General features: G+C 38.8%; 1 long non-coding RNA gene across 4 annotated transcripts; it reads right to left on the bottom strand.

Annotated features, from left to right (window-relative positions):
• Positions 1 to 6,914: 6,914 nt before the first annotated feature.
• LOC105718740 (uncharacterized) lies at positions 6,915 to 18,263 on the bottom strand. 4 transcript variants are annotated; one of them, XR_001107812.3, is made up of 3 exons: positions 15,986 to 18,263; positions 14,169 to 14,499; positions 6,915 to 10,022 (listed from the first exon to the last, which is right to left on the bottom strand). It is a non-coding gene; the product is annotated as an uncharacterized LOC105718740 (long non-coding RNA). The 4 variants fall into 4 exon arrangements; XR_010336983.1 differs by having other exon boundaries at positions 6,915 to 7,970; positions 8,164 to 10,022; positions 14,169 to 18,263; XR_010336984.1 differs by having other exon boundaries at positions 6,915 to 7,442; positions 7,846 to 10,022; positions 14,169 to 18,263.
• Between the last annotated feature and the right edge of the window lie 3,694 nt (positions 18,264 to 21,957).

Genomic DNA, 21,957 nt, shown 5'->3' on the forward strand with positions numbered 1-21,957 from the left:
TCTTGCACCCTGGCTACTCTGAGCCACTCCAGTAATCTTAGTCACTCCAACTGAGACATCAAAGATTAGCAAACAGCCAGCCAGGCCCTGGAAGTGTAAACATACATTGCTAAGATCAGCAGAGTCATCTAGTTGCCTTGCAGTTCATCACAGATGCATAAGCAAACCCAGGTGAACTCAGTGAAGGTCAGCTGAATCCCACAGACTCACGAGCTACATAAAGACCTATTGTTACCCAGGTGCGGTGACTTACTGCTATAATCTCAGCACTTTGGGAGGCTGAGGAGGGCAGATCACTTCCGGTCAGGAATTCGAGACCAGCCTGGCCAACCTGGTGAAACCCCATCTCTACAAAAAAATTACCGGACGTGGTGTTGGGTGCCTGTAATCCTAGCTACTCGAGAAGCTGAGGCAGGAGAATCGCTTGACCCCAGGAGGAGGTGGAGGGTGCAGTGAGCCGAGATCACACCATTGCACGCCAGCCTGGACAATAAGAGTGAAACACCGTCTCTAAATATATAAATAAATAAATAGATCTATTGTATTAAGCCACTGAAGTGTTGAGATAGCACTCAGATGCTGATTTTCAGCACCATTCTCCAATAAAAGGGAAGTACAACTCCTTTAAAAAGCAACTGATTCTAGGACTGTAATAAGAAATATACAAGTTGAACCTGAAGCATCTTCTCACACCAGAAAGTAAGGAAGTGCTCAAAACAAAAACAAAAGAGGCCCACAATAACAAAAGGTGTATCAAAGGGTCATAGGAGACAGCACAAAGAGCTTCAGGCGGACAAAACTAGAACAAGTTAAGCAAAAAATATTGGATTGTAACCCAAAGTGCCCAAAGTAGAAAATAAATATCCATAAGTTCATAATGATAAAGCATTGAATAAATAAATGAATGAGAAGGGAAAGATATCCTTCACAAAAGTCCAAATAAATTACATAGAAATTCTGCTCTCAAGGAGGTGGATCATAATTTTCCATTCCTTAAGTATGGGCTGTGCAGAGTGACTTCCTTCCAAAGACTGTAATATGTACTGGGCATGGTGGCTCATGCCTATAATCCCTGAACTTTGGGAGGCAGGAGGATCACCTGAAGCCAGGAGATTGAGACCAGTCTGAGCAACATAGCAAGACCACATCTCTACAAAACAACACTTTTTAAAGTTAGTCAGATGTGGCAGTGCACACCTGTAATCCCAGCTACTTGGGAGGCTGAGGTGGGAGGATCCCTTGAACCCAGGAGTTCCAGGCTGAAGTGAGCTATGAACAAACTGCTGCACTCCAGCCTGGGTAAGACAGCAAGACTCTGTCTCTACGAAATAACAACAAACAAACAAACAATCCCAAAGAGAACATTATGAAAAGGAGAAAAGAAAGAGTAACTTTGTAGTGAAGAAATCTGACACATTACCTCAGTCAGGTAATTCACATCAACAGTGACATGTCTTGTTAATAGTACACATCCTTGATATGATGTGATAAGAATGGCATTTTATCACTATCCCAAAAACCCACTCTCCCAAAAAACTGAATGTACCATAGTAATGTAAAATGTTTATAAGAAAAACTAGGTGTAGGTTATATTGAATCTCTGTACTATCATTGTAATTTTTCTGTAAATCTAAAACTGTTCTAAAAATAAAATTTTTCAAGAATGTTTAAATGTATACAGTTAGACATCCTAAAATATCTTTCTAAATAACTTCTAGATAAAAGAAAAATGCAAAGAGAAATTACAAATAATTTAGAAGTAAATAACATAAGAGCATTATACCTCAGACGTTCTGCAATATGGATAAAGAAGAATGCAGAGGAACATTAACACTTAACAGCTTTGAATGTATATTTTAGAAAATAATAAATTTTGAAATAAACTAAACACAGAATTTTTCAAAATACTTATCCAAAAAGTAATATAAATATAAAAATGGAGGCTGGGCATGGTGGCTCACACCTGTAATACTAGCACTTTGGGAGGCTGAGTCAGGCAGACTGCCTAAGCTCAGGAGTTCAAGACCAGCCTGGGCAACATGGTGAAACCCCGTCTCTACTAAAATACAAAAAATTAGCCAGGCATGGCAGCCTGCGCCTGTAGTCCCAGCTACTTGGAAGGCTGAGGCCGAAGAATTGCTTGAACCTGGGAGGCGGAGGTTGCAGTAAGCCAAGATCGTACCACTGCACTCCAGCCTGGGCTACAGAATGAGACTCCATCTCCAAAATAATTAATAATAATAATAAAATGGTTAAAATATAAGAAATTGAAAAGTCATGCAAAAATAGAAGGAAAAAGAAAACCAAATTAAGAAAACAAAAAGCCTACAAAATCACTGAAGTCTTGATTAATAAATCCATGCTCTTAAAGAACCAAAATGATGGGTAACTATGATCAAGCAAAAAAGAGAGAAAGAGAAGAATAAAAGAGAAATCTCCTCTCATTCCTAATATAGTATTATTTTCCCAAATAATACTATGTTTAAATGTTTTCCCAAATAATACCAGGCCCTGGAAGTGTAAACATACATTGCTAAGATCAGCAGAGTCATCTAGTTGCCTTGCAGTTCATCACAGATGCATAAGCAAACCCAGGTGAACTCAGTGAAGGTCAGCTGAATCCCACAGACTCACGAGCTACATAAAGACCTATTGTTACCCAGGTGCGGTGACTTACTGCTATAATCTCAGCACTTTGGGAGGCTGAGGAGGGCAGATCACTTCCAGTCAGGAATTCGAGACCAGCCTGGCCAACATAGTGAAACCCCATGTTGGCCATGGGGTTTCAGGAATAGGAACAAGAGAGGAGATTTAACTGCAATTACAGAAGATATTTTCAAAATTATAAGAGAGTTTTCTATATTATTTCTATACATGAATTGGAAAATTTAGGAAATTAGTACTGATTTGGATGGAAATAACAGGTACTCAATTCAAATTAGATGAAGCAAAAAAGATGACATATTGACTCAAATACCTGAGAATCCCAGAGGGCTGTGTTCACTCCATACCTAGCTGGGTCCAGGGGATCAGCATCATGGGAATTCTCTCACTCTTTCCCACTACGTTTCTCAACTCAGCTTAGACAGGTCCTCTACATGTGTCTGGGAAATACAGCCATCTACAGCCACAAACTCACATCTTACCAAATCCAAAATGGAAAAATAAAACATTCCCCCTCTGATATCTGTATATCGATCCAATAAAAGATTCTGATTGTCCCTCATCGAATCTTGTCTCCATCCCTGTAATTAAGTAGGCAACACATCATCTTGGGTGGCAGCCATTAAGGGATCACTGTGAATGTAGGGGTAGTTTCCTAAAGGACATGACGACGTAACAGGCAAAATTACTGATGTCTACTACGACAAAAATGTGATTTGTCAAAACTGATTAAAGAAGAGTTAGAAAATCTGAACGTGCCACTAACTACAAATTAAATTGTAAAAGTTATTTATCTACCACCGCTAAAAGGTACCAATTCCAAACTGTTCTATCAAACAAAGGACAAATCCTTTCCGAGTTACTTAAATTGCTCCAGCTCACAGGAAAGGAGAAAGAGCACGCTATTTAACAAAATTTGCATCGCTGTCTTCCCAGAGCTAGATAAAACAATAACGACGTGTTGGGGAGATAAAACTGTAGAGAAATCTCACCTATGAATATAGACATAAAAATCCTTAATAAGATATTAGCAAATGGAATTCAATAAAGTATTAAAAGAATAATACAACATAACCAAGTAAAATACATTCTAACATATTAATAGTATATTTAACCATAATTCACTACATTAACAGATTAAGGGAGAAAAATCATATGATCAACAGTTTCCAGCACATTTTTATAAAACTCAACACCCATACATAATTTTTTTGCGGGGGAACAGAGTCTTTGTTGGCCAAGCTGGAGTGCAATGGTGTGATCTCGGCTCACTGCAACCTTCACTTTCTGGGTTCAAGCGATTCTCCTGCCTCAGCCTCCTGATTAGCTGGGATTACAGGTATGCACCACCACACCCAGCTAATTTTTGTATTTTTAGTAGATGGCGTTTAACCATGTTGGCCAGGCTGGTCTCAAACTCCTGACCTCAAGTGATCTGTCTGCCTCAGCCTCCCAAAGTGCTGGGATTACAGGATTTAGCCACGGCGCTCGGACCCATACATATTATTTTTAATGTTCTCAGTAAGCTAGAAAGAGAATGATACTTTTGTAATTTGGTAAAGAGAATCAGAAAACTAAAGCAACCATCCATTTAATGGTGAATCATTGGAAGCATTTCTGTTAGAGAAACAAAAGAAGCATGTGTATTCTCTCACCACTATCTTGCAACATTGTACACAGTCAATGAAATAAGAAAAGTAAAGATAAATATCCTGAAAGAAAAATCTGTAAATCTGTTATTTGCAAAAATCTAATTTTTAAAAATCTTACAAAAATTAACTAAAAACCCATTTGCACAAAGTAATTTAATGACATGGCAAGAGTCAAGATAGACAATGCAGAAATCAAAAGTTTCCCTGTATGAGCAATAACCAATTAGAATATAAAATGACATCAGGCTGGGCGTGGTGGCTCACGCCTATAACCCAGCACTTTGGGAGGCCGAGGCGGGCGGATGACTTGAGGTCAGGAGTTCAAGACCAGCCTGACCAACATGGCAAAACCCCATCTCTACCAAAAACATACACAAAAATTAGCTGGCTGCGGTGGTGCACACCTGTAATCCCAGCTACTCAGGAGGCTGAGGCACAAGAACCATTTGAACCCGGGACTCAGAGGTTGCAGTGAACCAAGATTGGGCCACTGCACTCCAGCTTAGGCAACAGAGTAAGACTCTGTCTCAAAATAAAATAAAATGATATCAATTCTCAGGACTCAGGAATGCCCACAATAACAAATAATACAGAAATATGTGTTTTATGAACATTAATATTTGAAATGGAGGCATAAAAATCTCTACTTACCTCACTACCACCATCAATATATCATTCCCACCTGCCACACTTTGTCACCGGAATCTCATTGTAAATTAGCTTATTAGCTTTTTACTCTCTTTGATGGGGAGTGATGCCTGACGATAATCAATCGTACCATTATTCTTTGTATCAGAATTATTTGTGTATCTTATTCTCTGTATGGATGATAAGAAACTTCCTCTTTGTTTTCCATCCCTACAATATCTTGGGTGCGGTAGGTACACAGTAATTATCAATTTGAATACAGCATGAGGGTATGGGACAGAGAGAAGAGTTAAAGCAGAAGGGAAGAATCGGGGGTCAGAAAGGCTGACAGAAATAAGCCATATGAGTCTCTCTTATTCATTTCTTTCCATGAAAAATTTTCATTATCTGAATACCTTACATTTAAGAGTGGAAAAAATTCTAGAGCAGAGTATTCAGATTTGGGGAACTTACCATGAAAAGACTAGGATATGTCCCCCAAATAATGTAGCTAAAGTGTGGAGGGCATTCCTGATTTTTTGCAGGACTTGAATTTAATTTTTTCTTTCCCATTCTCCAGAAGTTTCCTCAAATACCTCTTTGTCTTTCCTTGGCCTCATTTCTATTTGGCTTTTCTTTTCTTCTGTTTTCCTCCTCCTCTTCTTCCTTCCTTCCTTCTCTCCTAAAACTAAGAGATCCTCCCTTTTCTTCCATTAAACCTAGGCGCTACCCCAGAGGGGATTGAAGAGGCTGTGATTTTCTGTTTAACATGACCCTGTGCTCTGTGGTGTGGGAATGAAAAAGTCAGAACTGATCAGATATTTACTAAGTGCATCCCACGTGTGGAAAGAATGAACATTTGAGAATTAAACAGAGCTGAGTTGAAATCAGGATCCCTGCTTATAAGCTGTGCCTCAGTGTTCTCATCAGGAAAATGAGGACAATAATAGCAGCTCCCAGAGTTGCAGTGTGGGTGAAGTAAAATTCTGTTGGTACAATGCCTAGGTACTCAGCAAATAGCACTCATCAGGGAACTATGTTCGAAAAACAAGGAATGAGGTAGACAGACTTACTCCAGCTTTTTCTCCCATTCTCTTCTCCTGTAGCCTAAAATCAAAGAGAAGACGAGGGGAAAGATGAAGGAAGGGATGGGGGAAGGGTGTGTGGGCTAAGCAACACTATCATTTAACACTTAATTCCCAATTTAGCTACCAGATTAAAACTGGGCCAGGTGCAGTGGCTCACGTCTATAATCCCAACACTTTGGGAGGCCAAGGCAGGCAGATCACTTGAGGTCAGGAGCTTGAGACCAGCCTGGCCAATGTGGTGAAACCCCGCCTCTACCAAAAATAGAAAAATTAGCCGAGTGTGGTGGCACGTGCCTGTAATCCCAGATACTCAGGAGGCTGAGGCAGGAGAAGCACTTGAACCCAGGAAGTGGAGGTTGCAATGAGCCCAGATTGCACCGCAGTGAGCCCAGATTTTGCCACAGCACTCAGCCTGGATGACAGAGGGAGACTTCATCTCAAAAAACAAAAACAAAAAACAAAAAAAAAACCCACATATACACCATGGAATACTATGCAGCCATAAAAAATGATGAGTTTGTGTCCTTCGTAGGGACATGGGTGAATCTGGAAACCATCATTCTCAACAAACTGACACAAGAACAGAAAATCAAACACTGCATGTTCTCACTCATAGGTGGTGTTGAACAATGAGAACACATGGACATAGGGAGGGGAGCATCACACACTTGGGTCTGTTGGGGGTGTCAAGGGAGGGACAGCGTGGGGGTGGGGAGGTCCGGGAGGGATAACACGGGGAGAAATGCTAGATGTAGGTGACAGGGGGATGGAGGCAGCAAATCACATTGCCATGTGTGTACCTATGCAACAATCCTGCATGATCTGCACATGTACCCCAGAACCTAAAGTACAATTAAAAAAAAAAAGAGAAAAAAAACAGAGATGTTGGTATGATAGTTTTTATTTTATATGTCTAATTTTATAATTTATTCCAGAGACATTGTTTAAGCAATAACTTATTGTATTTGCAGTAAAAATTTCAAAAATATTCAGGGCAAACGTTCTTAGACCAAAACCCAGTGAAAGTGACACACCCACTCACTGACTTCTCAAAAGAAACAAAAATCTGGTGATGTCATTCCTTCTCTTGCTCATTCCAATATCAATATGCTTTCAAATTCTCAGAAAGTAACAGAAGTTTTCATCTTTCACACAATAAGTAAACACAGCAAACTCCCAGAAATTCATAGTGTTACTAGGTTTGAGGGGCAGGGGGAAACTGTAGCTAATTGGTGCATTTTCCAGATATTTTATATCTGTTCTACATACAAATATAAATGCCAATTGTAGGCAATTTAGTCCTGGTGATAAGGAATTGTAACTCACTTGGAAAGCAACTTCAAAGCAGGTAGACACATTTTTCCAAAACATCAGTGCACTTATATAATTATTGCCTCATTTATAATCGGTCCTGTGATTTAAAAAAAAAAAAAGTTCAAAAGGGGCAAGTTTCATCACAGTCCTCTAAGAAAATGCTTCACCTCTCTGTTGTTATTCAGCCTTGGCCATATCTGATTTCAGTGTTAGTGAATCTACTGCATTTTTAAGTAATAAAAGAACACATTCGAATTACCACTGAAAAGTTATTTCATCAGGCTTCCTGTTAGTATGAGTCACAGAAGAGAAGAATTTGATGTTTTGCAAGAAGAAACCACAGTTTTACACTAAAATGCCCTCTAAGCCTTTATGCCACAAGAGAATGGAATCAACAACAAATTTTACTCTAAATTTTTCTTTAAGCACCTACTATGTATTAACACTGTTCCAGGTTATATGGATACTACTAAAAAAAAGTGCAGGTTATAATGTCTGACCTTGAGGAGGGCTTGACCTGTAATTTTCTTCATCATAAAGAAGTCAGCATTCTTTTTATGAGTCCCCTGATGTTAAGGCTTTTTCTAAAAAGCAATCTAATACAGCTCAGTCTTCATTCATTCACCTTTATAACAAAGATAATGATATTAACACTAATATCCAAATTTTGCCAGCTCTAAGCTGCCCATTGATTGGACTTCCTGTGGTCAAGAAGGAAGTCCAATCTTTCAGAATGTCTCCAAAGTTATCTACTGAAGACTGCAAATGTATCTACAAATGTCCCCAAAAAAGTCATGGACATGAGCTAATGAACTCACCTGGGAGGAAACAAGGCTTGAGCCTCAAAGTTTAAGCGGTTAGTTCAAATAGCTTCTTCATTTGCCACCTCATTAAGCAGTTTAGGTACCACAATTCACTGGGAGTCACACCATCTTGTCAACGAAGGGTATCTACTCACCTAAAATGACCTTGAAAAATAAGAAGCATGCTGTCTGATTTGACTGGTGGTCAGGATCCAAGCCTTCTGTTCCAGGAGGCTCCTTGGCTCCCATGCAAATCAACACCTGACTGTTTCCTCAGATTTGCCTGATTCCCAGCTCCAGCCCAGCCAAGATGCTCTGATAAACCAACCAACACAGGGAATATCACTACTGGCGAACGGTCATGAACAACGCACACTGGAAATGTGAAAAGACTTCTCGGTGCAAATTCATATTTTCACCTGTCAGTTATCCAGTTCAAGGGAGGAGGGAGAGGACTGATAAGGAGGCTGTTTAAAGTGATCAGCACAAGAGAAAATTCATATTAAGTCTGTGAGAATTAATATTTTACAAGTAGCTTTTCTTTTCTCAAAAAGATTAGAAGATTTTATTTCAGAATGTTATGTGCCCAGAGTTAGAAAACAAGCAGCAATATACCTTAAATGATCTGCTTAAGGGATCTTAGAGATGGAGTATAGCAATTTGAACACAGCTCAGTTTCCAAAGGGATGAAGCTCTGGGAGGATAGTGGAGCATGATTAGTAACACTCTTGGGGAAGTTTCTATGTGCCAGGCATTGAGCTATGTGATTTACATGCATCATTTCACATGATCAGACAAAGCTTTTTTTTTTTTTGGAGACTAAGTTTCTCTCTTGTTGCCCAGGCTAGAGTGAAATGGAGTGGTCTCGGCTCACTGCATCCTCCACCTCCCAGGTACTATCATGATTTCCACTATATACATAGGAAAACTGAGATTAAGGAAATGTTCCAAGATCCTGAACTAGGAAGAGGTGGAGCTGGGATATGAACACCAGGCATCTGAAGCTCACTGCCTCCCTTTAGCCTTCATTATGGGATGTGGGTGCTGCCAAGTTTGACTATTTCTGCTGCTGAAGAGTCACTTAAACTTACTACCTCGTCTGTAAAATGAGGAAATGAAACCTACTTCCCAGGAAGTGGGAAGATTCTCTGCAATGACATTTGCAAAGACTCCAATCCCATATTGTCATTTATTGAGAGGGATGCAGGATCCAGCTCTGTGGCACTGTTGGCAATGCCCAGGCAGAGGTAAAGAAGGTCAAGTCAGCAGTTACCAGATGCAGTAGTAATGTGATTTGGGGCATGAGATGAATGTGGCACTCCAGTCACATTGTTAACCTCAGACCATCACTGACTTCTAAAAAGGAGATTCGCAGAAACTGGACTTACTTTAATTCCCACTCAAACATTTTTTGCCTTTGTTCAAAACAGTTCAAGTTGGAAAAACAGGAATTATCTGCTTTGTTGTCATAAGATTTGTCTCAATGACCAAAGCTGAGTGTGTTCTGCAGATGTACTCTTGTCCTTATCACAGTCTCTCAGAACGTTTTTCCTCCTTGATCCATGAGTATTATTGTATTTTCTCTCTTTTAACATATTCACAAAAGAGACTTCTGTTCCTTTCTTTGCTCAGCATGATTTCATGAATGATAAGAAACCAGGCTAATGCATAATCTCTGCATGTCATGATTTGTCAGTATTTAGGCATAATTCCCATGAAATACTTGGTATATTTCTCTGACTTTAGTTGCCTCGCAGCTGCACGCCTCTTGTTTGTTCCAATATGACAATTTTGCTTAAAAATATCATGGCAATCTGGTCTCTTAGGTAAACTGCCACATCCACCTTTTGACTCATGCATCTCTTTATGTTGCTCTGAGAAGAAAAAGTATATTTCTTTTAGAGCAGGTACCAGATCAGGTGTCCTAAGTGCAAAGGCCATGGAAGTGAAAGTGGTGGGCTTCCAATGGCTTTCTCTGAATAGTGCCATAATAAACTCCTAATGCATTAATGATCTTTACAGAGATACCTCCCCGGTAGAAAGGCAGAGATGTTCTATTCTGTTGCATTGGCCTAAGTAAAACATAGAAAGAGAAAAAGAAAGACAGAGATGAGATCTTGGGAAGGAGAGATAAAAATGCTGCCTTCACAAAGCAGCAGTTCCTGAACACTTGTATCCAAATGCATGAAAATCCTTGGAGAGCTTTTTAAACACCGATCCTGGAGCCCCTTATGTAAACAGTTATATTAGGCAGATATTCTAATTTGGTGGGTCTGGGGTAGAACTTAAAAATTTATATAGTTTTAATGTTAATTTTAAAAATGGATAGACTATATACAGAAAAATGTAAAAATCATATGCGTACAGCGAGAACAGTTTTCACAAAGTCACCATACCTAGGAAATTGATCAGATCAAGAAACAGAACATACTAGCACCTCCAAATCCCTTTCATGTTCTTTTTCCAGATTCTACCTCTTCCGTCAAGGTTAATCAATATCTTGACTCCTAGAAGTATAGATTGGTTTGCCTTTTCTCAACTTCATATAAACGAAATTATACAATCTATACTTTTTTGTATCTGGTGTTCTTTGTTCAACATTATGTTTGTGAAATTCATCTTGTCACTATATTGTGAAATTCATCTTGTCACTATATTTGTGGTTTATTCATTCTCACTGCTGTGCTGTTGATGAACGTTTGGTTTATTTCCAATTAGAGGCTGTTACAAATAGTGCTGCAATGAATAAAATTGCTAGGTCAATGAATAGGCTTATGTTTAGCTTTAGTAGCTACTGCTAAATAGATTTTCAACCATGGTTGTATGAAATCTTTTTTTTTTTTTTTTTTTTTTGGAGACTAAGTTTCTCTCTTGTTGCCCAGGCTAGAGTGAAATGGCGTGGTCTCGGCTCACTGCATCCTCTGCTTCCCAGGTACAAGCGATTGTCCTGCCTCAGCCTCCCAAGTAGCTGGGATTACAGACCTCTGCCACCACACCTGTCTAATTGTTTTATATTTTTAGTAGAGACGGGGTTTCACTATGTCAGCCAGGCTGGTCTTGAACTCCTCACCTCAGGTGATCCACCCGCCTCAGCCTCCCAAAGTGCTGGGATTACAGGTGTAAGTCACCGTGCCTGGCCATTGAAATCTACTTTAAAACTGCTTCTCAGTTGCTTCTGATGCCAGGTTTGGTCATTGCTAAACTAAAGCATGAACAATCTGAAGGCAGCCGACATGTTGCCTTCTTTCTATTGCTCACAATGTATTAGACAATATCTTACACATGGTAAGAGATCAACAAATATTGGTTAGATTCAGTTCAGAGTAAATGTTCCACGCATATTAATAAGTAAGGGACAATCACTCTTATTTTCTGATCATTTTTTTCTTGGAATTTTATAAAACAGTATTCCAAATAAGAACGTAAAAAGGAGGCGTTAACCCCACCAAAATCTGTTCTTATTTCATAGCAACCATTCACACCCCGCAATAGGGTAAAATTCTCTCAGATCCATGCAGAAAAATCCAATTAGGACTAATTCTGGTTTAACTACAGACCATACTGCAATGCAATTTAATAAGCATTTAGTTAGCCCACTGGATTTGAATACTACTTTAATAACTTTAATTGATTCCATAAGAAAACTGAAAGTTCACTCAGCAGGGCACCTTAGCACACATTTCAAAGCATTTTCTCACTCATTTTCAGAAAAAGAGCATTCTGCTTTTTGCTTCCATCCAGGAGACAAAACCTTCAGAATTACGTTCAGGTTGATCTAAATTCACAAGTACCAGAGTTGACAATACAGTGGTTGATATAGGCTAAGGATTCCCCAAAGAATGATTTTAAACAGACTAAAAATGAAGACAAAGTTTTCTTTTCATGGGGAAAAGACTATGAAATTCTCAAACAAGATTTCAAAAAAAATCTTGTTTTTCAGAGTAGAATTCCAATATTATTTTTAAGAATCTATCTACCTAACTATATATACATGCTCACATTTATAAATAAGAAAGAAAAAAAAACAAATGGCTGAATGGGGACACAGAGATTCTCGTATATATCAGTAGGATTGGAATTAACCCTTTATGGAAGAAAATTTGAAAATAACTTTCAAATTTTAAATGCATGTGTTTTTGATCCAGCAATTTCATTTCTAGGATCATTTTACAGATATGTTAGCACATGAGCCCAATCACAAATGTACAAAGATGTTTATTACAGCATTAATGATATAATAAAACATTTAAAACAATTTAAATGTTCCATAATGGAATGGTTAAAATAAATCATGGTACATTCATACAATGGAAAACTAAGCAGTCTTCAGTAAGAATGTGGTAGGTAGTTTTTTATAGATATGGTTGTGGAAAGCTGTCTATGATATACTGTTAAATGAAGAAAGCAAGTCATATAGCCATATTTAGAATATGGTCTCACCTGTGTAATCAAAGAAACTTCCTATAGATGACTCTGTGTACAAAAGCATAAGAAGTCAGTCTGGAAGGACAGTGTGGGTCATGGTTACCTCTTGAGAGAACAGTGGAATAAAGGGCTAAGACTACCATAACAAAATACATACACTGGGTGGCTTAAACAACAGAAATTTATTTTCTCAGTCTAGAGGCCAGATATCTAAGATGAAGGTGTCAGTTGACTTGGTTTCTTCTGAGGCCTCTCTTCTGGGCTTGCAGGGTGGCCATCGTGCTTTGTCCTCACATGGTCTTCCCTGTTTGAGTGCATAGGCCACGTTTTCCATCGTGGATCCACATTTTCTCTTCTTGTTTGTTTTTGTTTTCTGAGATTGAGTCTCACTCTGTTCCCCAGGCTGGAGTGCAGTGGCATGACTTGGCTCACTGCAACCTCCACCTCCTGGGTTCAATCGATTGTCCTGCCTTAGCCTCCTCAATAGCTAAGATTACAGGCATCCACCACCACACCTGGCTAATTTTTGTATTTTTAGTAGAGACAGGGCTTCACCATGTTGACCAGGCAGGTGGCGAATTCCTGACCTAGGGTGATTCACTCTCCTCAGCCTCCCAAAGTGTTGGGCTTACAGGCCTGAGCTAGCATGCACGGCCCACATTTTTTCTTCTTATAAGGACATTAGATTGGGCCACCCTAAAGTCCTCATTTAAACTTCATCCCCTCGTTAAAGGCCCTGTCTCCAAATAATCACATTCTGAGGAACTGGAACTTGGAAATTCAACACATGAATTTTAGAGAGGTATAGTTTAGACCATAATAGGGTGACTGCTACATTTTGTTCTATATTGTCTAAATTTTTTATAATGAGAAGATATTTCTTGTGTAATTTTTAAAACAATAAAAAAGATAGGAAAAAACTGACTAGAAAGCAAATGTTAATACCAAAATGTTAATATGAGTTGTCTCTAAGAATTATAGGTTATCCTTACATTTTCCCCTTTGTTTTTCAGTGTTTCTCTCTAAGGCTTTTCAGTGAACATGTATTACTTTTTAATGAGGAAATAGAATAAATATTATTTTTTAATGAAATAAACCCAACAGCTTCCCCTTCAAAAGCCTAGAAGTTAAACATACTCAAGGAACCTTTGGAATTGGCTAATGATCTTTGATGATCTAGAATGACACTTACTTACAGTCAAGCTATTTAAAATATGTGATCATTCAGAAATGGCGTGTGGTTCTGGAGTATGAAAACCAACATATTTCTCTCCATTTTCCAGGTCACAGTAGTAAAGTGAATCTAGTCTTCAGTTAGGTCTTTTCAAGCAGTTATTCAAATTAAAGGTTTTTTTTTCAAATGAGTATTGCATTATGTCTTTGCTGTTAATTAAGTGAATGCTACACTTTTTCTTAATTTACTCAATAATGAGTCTTCACCCAACACCATTAATAACAGTGTCCTAAATATTAATAGAGTACTTCTTCCAAGAAATGTACAGTATAGTCATTAAATAGTCCCCTCATATTATGAAATCACCTATGAAAATATGTAACGAATAAGAAAATAAGTAGCTTGGGACTCCAATACTTACCCACTTGGCCTCAGGGTTTACAATTCAGAAACACCCATAGGATTCACTGATTCCTGAGTTCGGCAACTTTTCCTTGGGGCCAACATGGGCAAACTACAGTTAGGTGGTAAGTTTTTCAGTCTAGTTCCCAGGAGAGTTCCAGTTTGGGTGTTGAGAAGCACAAGATGCTTTGAACACCTAGTAATAAGGAAATTGCTGCATGTTTCCCATGTGAGTATTTGAAGAATGAAACAATGATGTATTTCAAAGTGGCATCTTCTTTTTTTCTCTTTTTCCTTGGAAACAGTCTCTAGTTCTGGTAAGAGTAGATTTCCCAGAGATGGAAAGCAACCTAAAGTAACAAATACTGGAAATTTTGAAATTTTTCTTTTTGTGGTCAGCAATCCCACCAATTTGCTTCCCACTGGGGAGCCCCTCATAACTCCTGATTATTCATTTATCCACTGGAATGTAGCAGATTTGGAAATTACGTGTCTTTACCATGCCAAGGCTTGTCAATGACAGTAGTTTGTATTTACCAGTGCCTTTAGAAATGGGCAAGGTTTATTTTTCTTTCACATTTTTCTTAGGATGATGCAAAAGGAATTGTGGTTTTAAAGTAATGGCAAAAACCACAATTCCTTTTGCACCAACCTAAAGGATAGTAATAAGCCAAAACAAACACTTTGGAGAATTGCTATGAATGAAAAATTAGAGGAGTGAATAGTTTCCAGCATTACATCACTAAATGTGATGTTCCACAAACTCTTTGGCAATAGCAATAGGGCCTTTACACATATTTCCTTCCCGTAAATTTTAAACTGAAAGTTAGCTTAAATCAGCAATTTTCTTTCTTTTTTTTTTTTTCTAGACGGAGTTTCGCTCTTGTTACCCAGGCTGGAGTGCAATGGCGCGATCGGCTCACCGCAACCTCCGCCTCCTGGGTTCAAGCAATTCTCCTGCCTCAGCCTCCCGAGTAGCTGGGACTACAGGCGCGCGCCACCATGCCCAGCTAATTTTTGTATTTTTAGTGGAGACGGGGTTTCACCTTGTTGACCAGGATGGTCTCGATCTCTTGACCTCGTGATCCACCCGCCTCGGCCTCCCAAAGTGCTGGGATTATAAGCGTGAGCCACCGTGCCCGGCCAGCAATTTTCTAACAGTCTGTCTCTGTACCCAACTCCATGCAAGCTGTGAGGGTTAAGCATATTTGTCTACCACCTGGGAGATAAAGTGGGAAAGAAAGAAAAAATGGCTAACTGCAAAGTGATTGAGAGCTACTATTCAGGTTTGGATTCAATTCTCTTTCATCTTTCACATGTGAAATCTATGCCCTTTTGTTTCCAGAGAATAAGAAGCAGACTCTTTTCCAGGTTTTTTGGCAGGATTAGGGAGGCACCTGGATTAGCTGAGGTGGTTCCATGCAGGGAAAGGAAGAACAACCATTTAAAAGAGAGGGACTGGCCAGGTGTGGCGGCTCATGCCTGTAATCCCAGCACTCTGGGAGTTGAGGCAGGAGGATTGTTTGAGCCCAGGAGTTTGAGACCAGCCTGGGCAACATAATAGTAAGACCCTATCTCTACAAAAGCACAAAAATTAGCCAAGCATGATGGTGTATGCCACTTTTTGAGGACAAAGCAACATAATGAAGAGGGGGAGAAACCTATCATAAATTGTATTTTATTTGCTTATACCTACTTTATTTTTAAAATTAATATAGTTTAACAAAAATACATGAAATAGAGAATAAATTAAAAATTAAATTTTTTAAATAGGGCAAAAAAATGAGTAGGAGTATAAATAGGAGGCAGGAATGAAGCTAATCTAAAAATACTTACCACAGTGTTCTGTGCAGTTTCTATGAATGGGCCACAAATTTATCTTTGTCAACTGTCAATGCAGAGTCAAATATAATCTCAGTTACCACATGCAAAGTATCAAGTATCTAGAAGAAAAAAGCAAGGCAATTTCTCAGAAGCTACTGTTGGAAAATAATACACAGAGGTAGATATTGCTGATTGTCTTTCCAGAATCCATTCTCTCCTTCATTCTTACTAATAGAACCTCAGTTTTGTTCAGGTATGTACCCTTTCTTCATGCAGCATCTTCAATTGAAGGAAGCTGATCCTGGAAGCAGACTGATTAGCATAAGCCAACCAGTGATTGGTTCAGGAATTAGTATATGATTTAATGACAGCCAATAAGACACAAGGAAATGGCTGCTGAAGACTTTTAGGAAAGTTCTTTCTTGGCTTTAAGAGAGACTAATGAGAAACAAGGGTCCCTTACCTGAAATACTTGAAAAGAAGCTGCAGTTGCTCTGGGCATTCATCTTTAAACCAGAAGGGAAACCAGCAGGACAATAAACAAAACACATGAGAAGGGAAGAGCCAAGACAATGAGGAGGAATGGAGTAAAAGCCCTGATCACACTATACCTGAAGTCTACCCTGCTGCCAGACATCTACCCATATGAACCTCATTGTTTACCAGTTTGATTCTGGTGTTCGATGTTTACAATCCAAAACATACTGCCGCATATCCCCACAAATGTATGAAAACATGCTCTCATTTTCCCAGACTAATCATCTGTGTATAACAACATACCCTCTCCCATTCAACCACCCATATCACAAATATCTCTTGAGCATATATCATGTGCCAGCTTACTGTACTAAATTCTAGGAATATAGTGAATAATGGTGATGTAATAAGTGCTATGAAAGAGTACTTCATACCATAGGAAGGGGATCTAAGCTTCCCTAGGAAGATCCATTTAAATTGAAACATGAAGAGGAGGCATTTGCCAGAAAGAAAAAATTGAGGGGGAAAAATATTCCAAGCAGAGGAAAAAGTATGTATGTCAGACATAGCAGAATTCAAATTAGTCTAACAGAGCTGAGATAATGAAGTGGAGAATGGGTTTAAATAAAGCTGAGAGATAGGCAAGTGTCTCCTAAGCCACATGAAGGATTTGGAGATTTATCCTAATGGCAATGGGATAGCCTAGAATAATTTTAAGCAGAAATGAGATAACATACTTGCATTTTTAAAAAATTATTCTACGCAGGGTATGGTGGCTCACTTCTGTAATCCTAACACTTTGGGAGGCCAAGGTAGGTGGATCACCTGAGGTAAGGAGTTCGAGACCAGCCTGACCAACATGGAGAAATCCTGTCTCTACTAAAAATATAAAAATTAGCCAGGCATGGTGGCACATGCCTGTAATCCCAGCTACTTGGGAGGCTAAGGCTGGAGAATCACTTGAACCCAGAACAGGGAGATTGTAGTGAGCTGAGATCACACCACTGCATTCCAGCCTGAGCAACAGAGTGAAACTCTGTCAAAAAAAAAATATTATTCTGACAAGAAATAGAAAGGGGCCATAGTGGATGCTGGAAGCCACATGAGGAGACTCATACAGTAGTCAATGTGACATATGATGACAGTGTGGACTAGATTGGTACCTATGATGGAAGAAGTGCACTGATTAAAAAAATGTGTAGGAAATATAACCTACTATATTTGGTGATGATTTGGATCTGAAGAACGAGGGAAAGAGAGCAGTAAAGAACAAGTGTCAGGTTTGTGACTTGCACAACTAGGTAAAATCTGGAAATCTGGTGCTATTTAATAAAACAAATAGTAGTAGCCTAAGAGTAGACTTAAAAGTAGTAGGAAGTGATAATGAGTTCAGTTTGGGCTCTGTTAATTTTTCCCAACATTTGATTATTCAAAAAAGTTCAGGCGTGGCACGGTGGCTCATGCCTACAATCCCAACACTTTGGGAGGCTGAGGTGGGCAGATCACCCGAGGTCAGGAATTTGAGATCAGCCTGACCAACATGGAGAAACCCCGTCTCTACTAAAAATACAAAATGAGCTGGGCATGGTGATGCATACATGTAATTCCAGCTAGTTGGGAGGCTGAGACAGGAGAATCGCTTGAACCCAGGAGGCGGAGGTTGTGCTGAGCCAAGATTGTGCCATTGCACTCCCAGCCTGAACAGCAAGAGCGAAACTCCATTTCAAAAAAAAAAAGTGGACAAGTTCAAAGAATTATACAGTTTACATTCATCTGCCCAACATCTAGATTCTATAATTAATGTCTTATTGTATTTGCTTTATCACATCACATATCAATCATTCTTTTTTTTTGAGACAGAGTTTCGCTCTTGTTACCCAGGCTGGAGTGCAATGGCGCGATCTCGGCTCACCGCAACCTCCGCCTCCTGGGTTCAGGCAATTCTCCTGCCTCAGCCTCCTGAGTAGCTGGGATTACAGGCACGCGTCACCATGCTCAGCTAATTTTTTGTATTAGTAGAGACGGGGTTTCACCATGTTGACCACGATGGTCTCGATCTCTTGACATCGTGATCCACCTGCCTCGGCCTCCCAAAGTGCTGGGATTACAGGCGTGAGCCACCGCGTCCGGCACATATCAATCATTCTTATTTACTATTACATTTCAGAGTAAGCTGTAAAAATGAGTACATTTCACCCCTGCACTCTTCAGCATGCATATCCTCAACTAGAGTTTAATATTTGTTTATAGCTCCTTTTTTGAAGTAAAATTTACATACAATGAAATGTATGTAACTTAAGTGTACGATTTGATTAGTTTGGCAAATGCATGCACTTGTGTAACCCAAATTCCTATTGTAATATAGAATATTACCATTACCTTAGAAAACTCCTTTATGACAGTTCTACCACAATAAACTCATTCTTCAACACCCAGAGACAACCACTGCTGTGATGATTTTTCACTATCAATTGGTTTTGCCTTTCTAAAATTTCATAAAACATGGAATCACAGTACTTACTCTCTTCACACATCAGAATGTTCTTGAGAGTCATTCCTGTGGGTCTATGGATCAGTTGCTCATTCCTTTTATTACTAAGTAGGATTCCATTGTGTGAAGATTACTATTTATTTTCTGTTTGCCCTATTTGTCATTACCTGTTTTCCTCCATTCCTGTCCTCTTTTGTGTTAACTGAATAGTTTTTAAGATTTTCAATTCATCTATTGGCATTTTACCTATACCTCTTTGCATCATTTCCTAGTGATTGCTCAAGAATATATGTCCTGAAATTCTCTTAACTCTATTTACAGTCAACATCACACTACTTTATATAAAATGTATGACTCTTATAGGTTGATATGTCTACTCACCTCCACCTTATCCTTAATAATATCATTGTCATATGTATTAAATCTTCATCCAGGATGACAGCTGTTTTTTCTTTCAACACCCTAAAAATATTATTAGCCAACACAGTTTCTTTTTTTTTTTTTGAGACGGAGTTTTGCTCTTGTTACCCAGACTGGAGTGCAATGGCGCGATCTCGGCTCCCCGCAACCTCCGCCTCCTGGGTTCAGGCAATTCTCCTGCCTCAGCCTCCTGAGTAGCTGGGATTACAGGCACGTGCCGCCACCATGCCCAGCTAATTTTTTGTATTTTTAGTAGAGACGGGGTTTCACCATGTTGACCAGGATGGTCTCGATCTCTTGACTTCGTGATCCACCCACCTCGGCCTCCCAAAGTGCTGGGATTACAGCGCCAACACAGTTTCTAATGAGATGTTCACAGTCATTTGAATCATTTTTTGCTTATATGTGATGTGCTGTTTTCCTCTGGATGCTTTCAATATTTTTTGTTTATTTTTCATTTTCAGAAGTTAGACATGGTTTTCTTTGTATTTCCCCTAAGGTTCTTCTTGAATCTGTAAATATCTTTTAGCAAATTGGGAAACACTTTGGCCACTTGTTTCTTTAAATAAATTTTATGCCCAATTTTCTCTTTGCTGTCCTGGAACTCCAGTTACACATATGTTAGAGCTTTTGATACTGCTGCACTGGTTCCTGTGACTGTATTCATTTTATTTTATTTATTTTTTTAAGAGACAGGGTCTTGCTCTGTCACCCAAGGAGTACAGTGACACAATCATAGCTCACTGCAGCCTTGATCTCCTGGACTCAAGCGATTCACCCATATCAGCCTCCCAAAGTATTGAGATTACAAGCATGAACATTACAGCCATGTGCTGCCATCCCTATTCTGCTATTATAATCTCCGGTAAACTTTTATTTAAGATACTGTAGGTTTTAGTTCTTAAATCTCCATCTTGTTCTATTTTATAATTTCTACTTTTCTGCTGAAATTTCCTGTTTGTTCTTTTATTATGAGCATATATTTATTTACCTCCATTAACTGTTACAATACTTATAAAATCTTTATTTGCTGAAACCTTTATCTTTACAATCTTATCTGTTAAATTCAACATCTGAGTCATCTTAGAATTGGTCTGCATTGATTCTCTTTGTTCTTGAGTATAAAATCACATATTTCCATTTATTTGTATGCCTAGAAATTTTGAATTATTTGTGAACATTGTGAATAATACATTGTAGTGTCCTTTGATTCCATTATGTTCATCTAAAGAGTGTTGATTTAAAGTTGGAAGACTTTACTGAAATTTTGGATTTACTATAAAAGAACATAAACATATCCCACCTGCTGGTTTCCCTTGTATGCAACTGAGATCTATATACCTGCTCCCCACACAACAAGGCATAATGATGCTGTCACTGCTTTGATTTAACTGAGATCACCCATGAAAGGACATCATGCAGGTAATCTAAGTTAAATCAAAGCCTTCCCAAAGATACAAATCAACTAAATATACCCTAATATTAACATTTAGTAATGATGTCCATAGTGGAGAACACAGCCAAAACAACAAGAAAGTTTGTAATCTTAGAAGAAAATTGTTGGCCTACTATAGATTGATGTTCAATTCAGTTTACCTTGATGCAATATTTCCCAAAGTGTCTTCGATTTGATAATGATGGTTTATGAAAAGGAGAGAAGGAAGGAAGACGGGGAGGGAGGGAAGGAGGAAGGGAGATAACTCTTGACCATGTAAGTTTGGAGATTGCCGAGTTCAACAAATTTTATGATTTTATTGTTGCAGGACTTCCTGGAACCTTTAATATGTTAATGTGTACTGTAAGTCTCCAAGATGGCAGAAAGTAAACTTTTGTGTTTGAAACTCTTTTTCTTTACTTTCTTTAAAAGACAAGGTCTAACTCTGTGGCCCAGGCTGAAGTGCAGGATGAGATTATGGCTCACTGCAGCCTCTACCTCCTCAGCCTCCTGAGTAGCTGAGACTACAGGCACATGACCCCACACCCAGCTAATTTTTTTTTTTTTTAGCAACAGGGGTCACCTTATGTTGACCAGGCTGGTCTCAGACTCCTGGGCTCAGCTGATTCTCCCACTTTGGTTTCTGAAGTGCTAGGATTACAGAAATGAGCCATTGTGCCTGGCTGATTTTAAAACTAGTATTCAATGGAACAACATACTTTCAGAAATGCTAGCTCAGGCCAATAGAAGAATACAGCAGAAACAAATTTATTATTTTCCTCTGACTCAAGAGGGAAAAGCTAATCCTCAAGCTTATTTGGCCAAACCTTATATTTTAAATAATATGAAGCATTAAGTTTTTATCAAAATAACATAGGACTTGGAACCTGGAAATAAGCTCTCTTCTAACTAGCTGTGTGACCTTGGGAAAGGATCACTTTAATCTTTTCTAATCCAATTTCTTTCCTACAGCTGCAAAAGCAGAAATCCCCTGGCTAGAGTTCTTTGTGGTAGATGAGTTGAAGTGCATTTGAATAACATATAATTAAAGAGAATACAAATGTTAGAATGGAAATCCCCAGATGTCCAGTTAGAAAATCCCTTGAATTTTCCTGGTTCTTGTTTTTTGAGTGCTGACCACATTTTGGTGTTGGGCTTGGT

Source organism: Aotus nancymaae, unplaced genomic scaffold (genome assembly GCF_030222135.1).
Source record: "Aotus nancymaae isolate 86718 unplaced genomic scaffold, 86718_ANA_hifiasm-v0.15.2.pri h1tg000041l, whole genome shotgun sequence".
In the NCBI taxonomy this organism is placed as follows: domain Eukaryota; kingdom Metazoa; phylum Chordata; class Mammalia; order Primates; family Aotidae; genus Aotus; species Aotus nancymaae.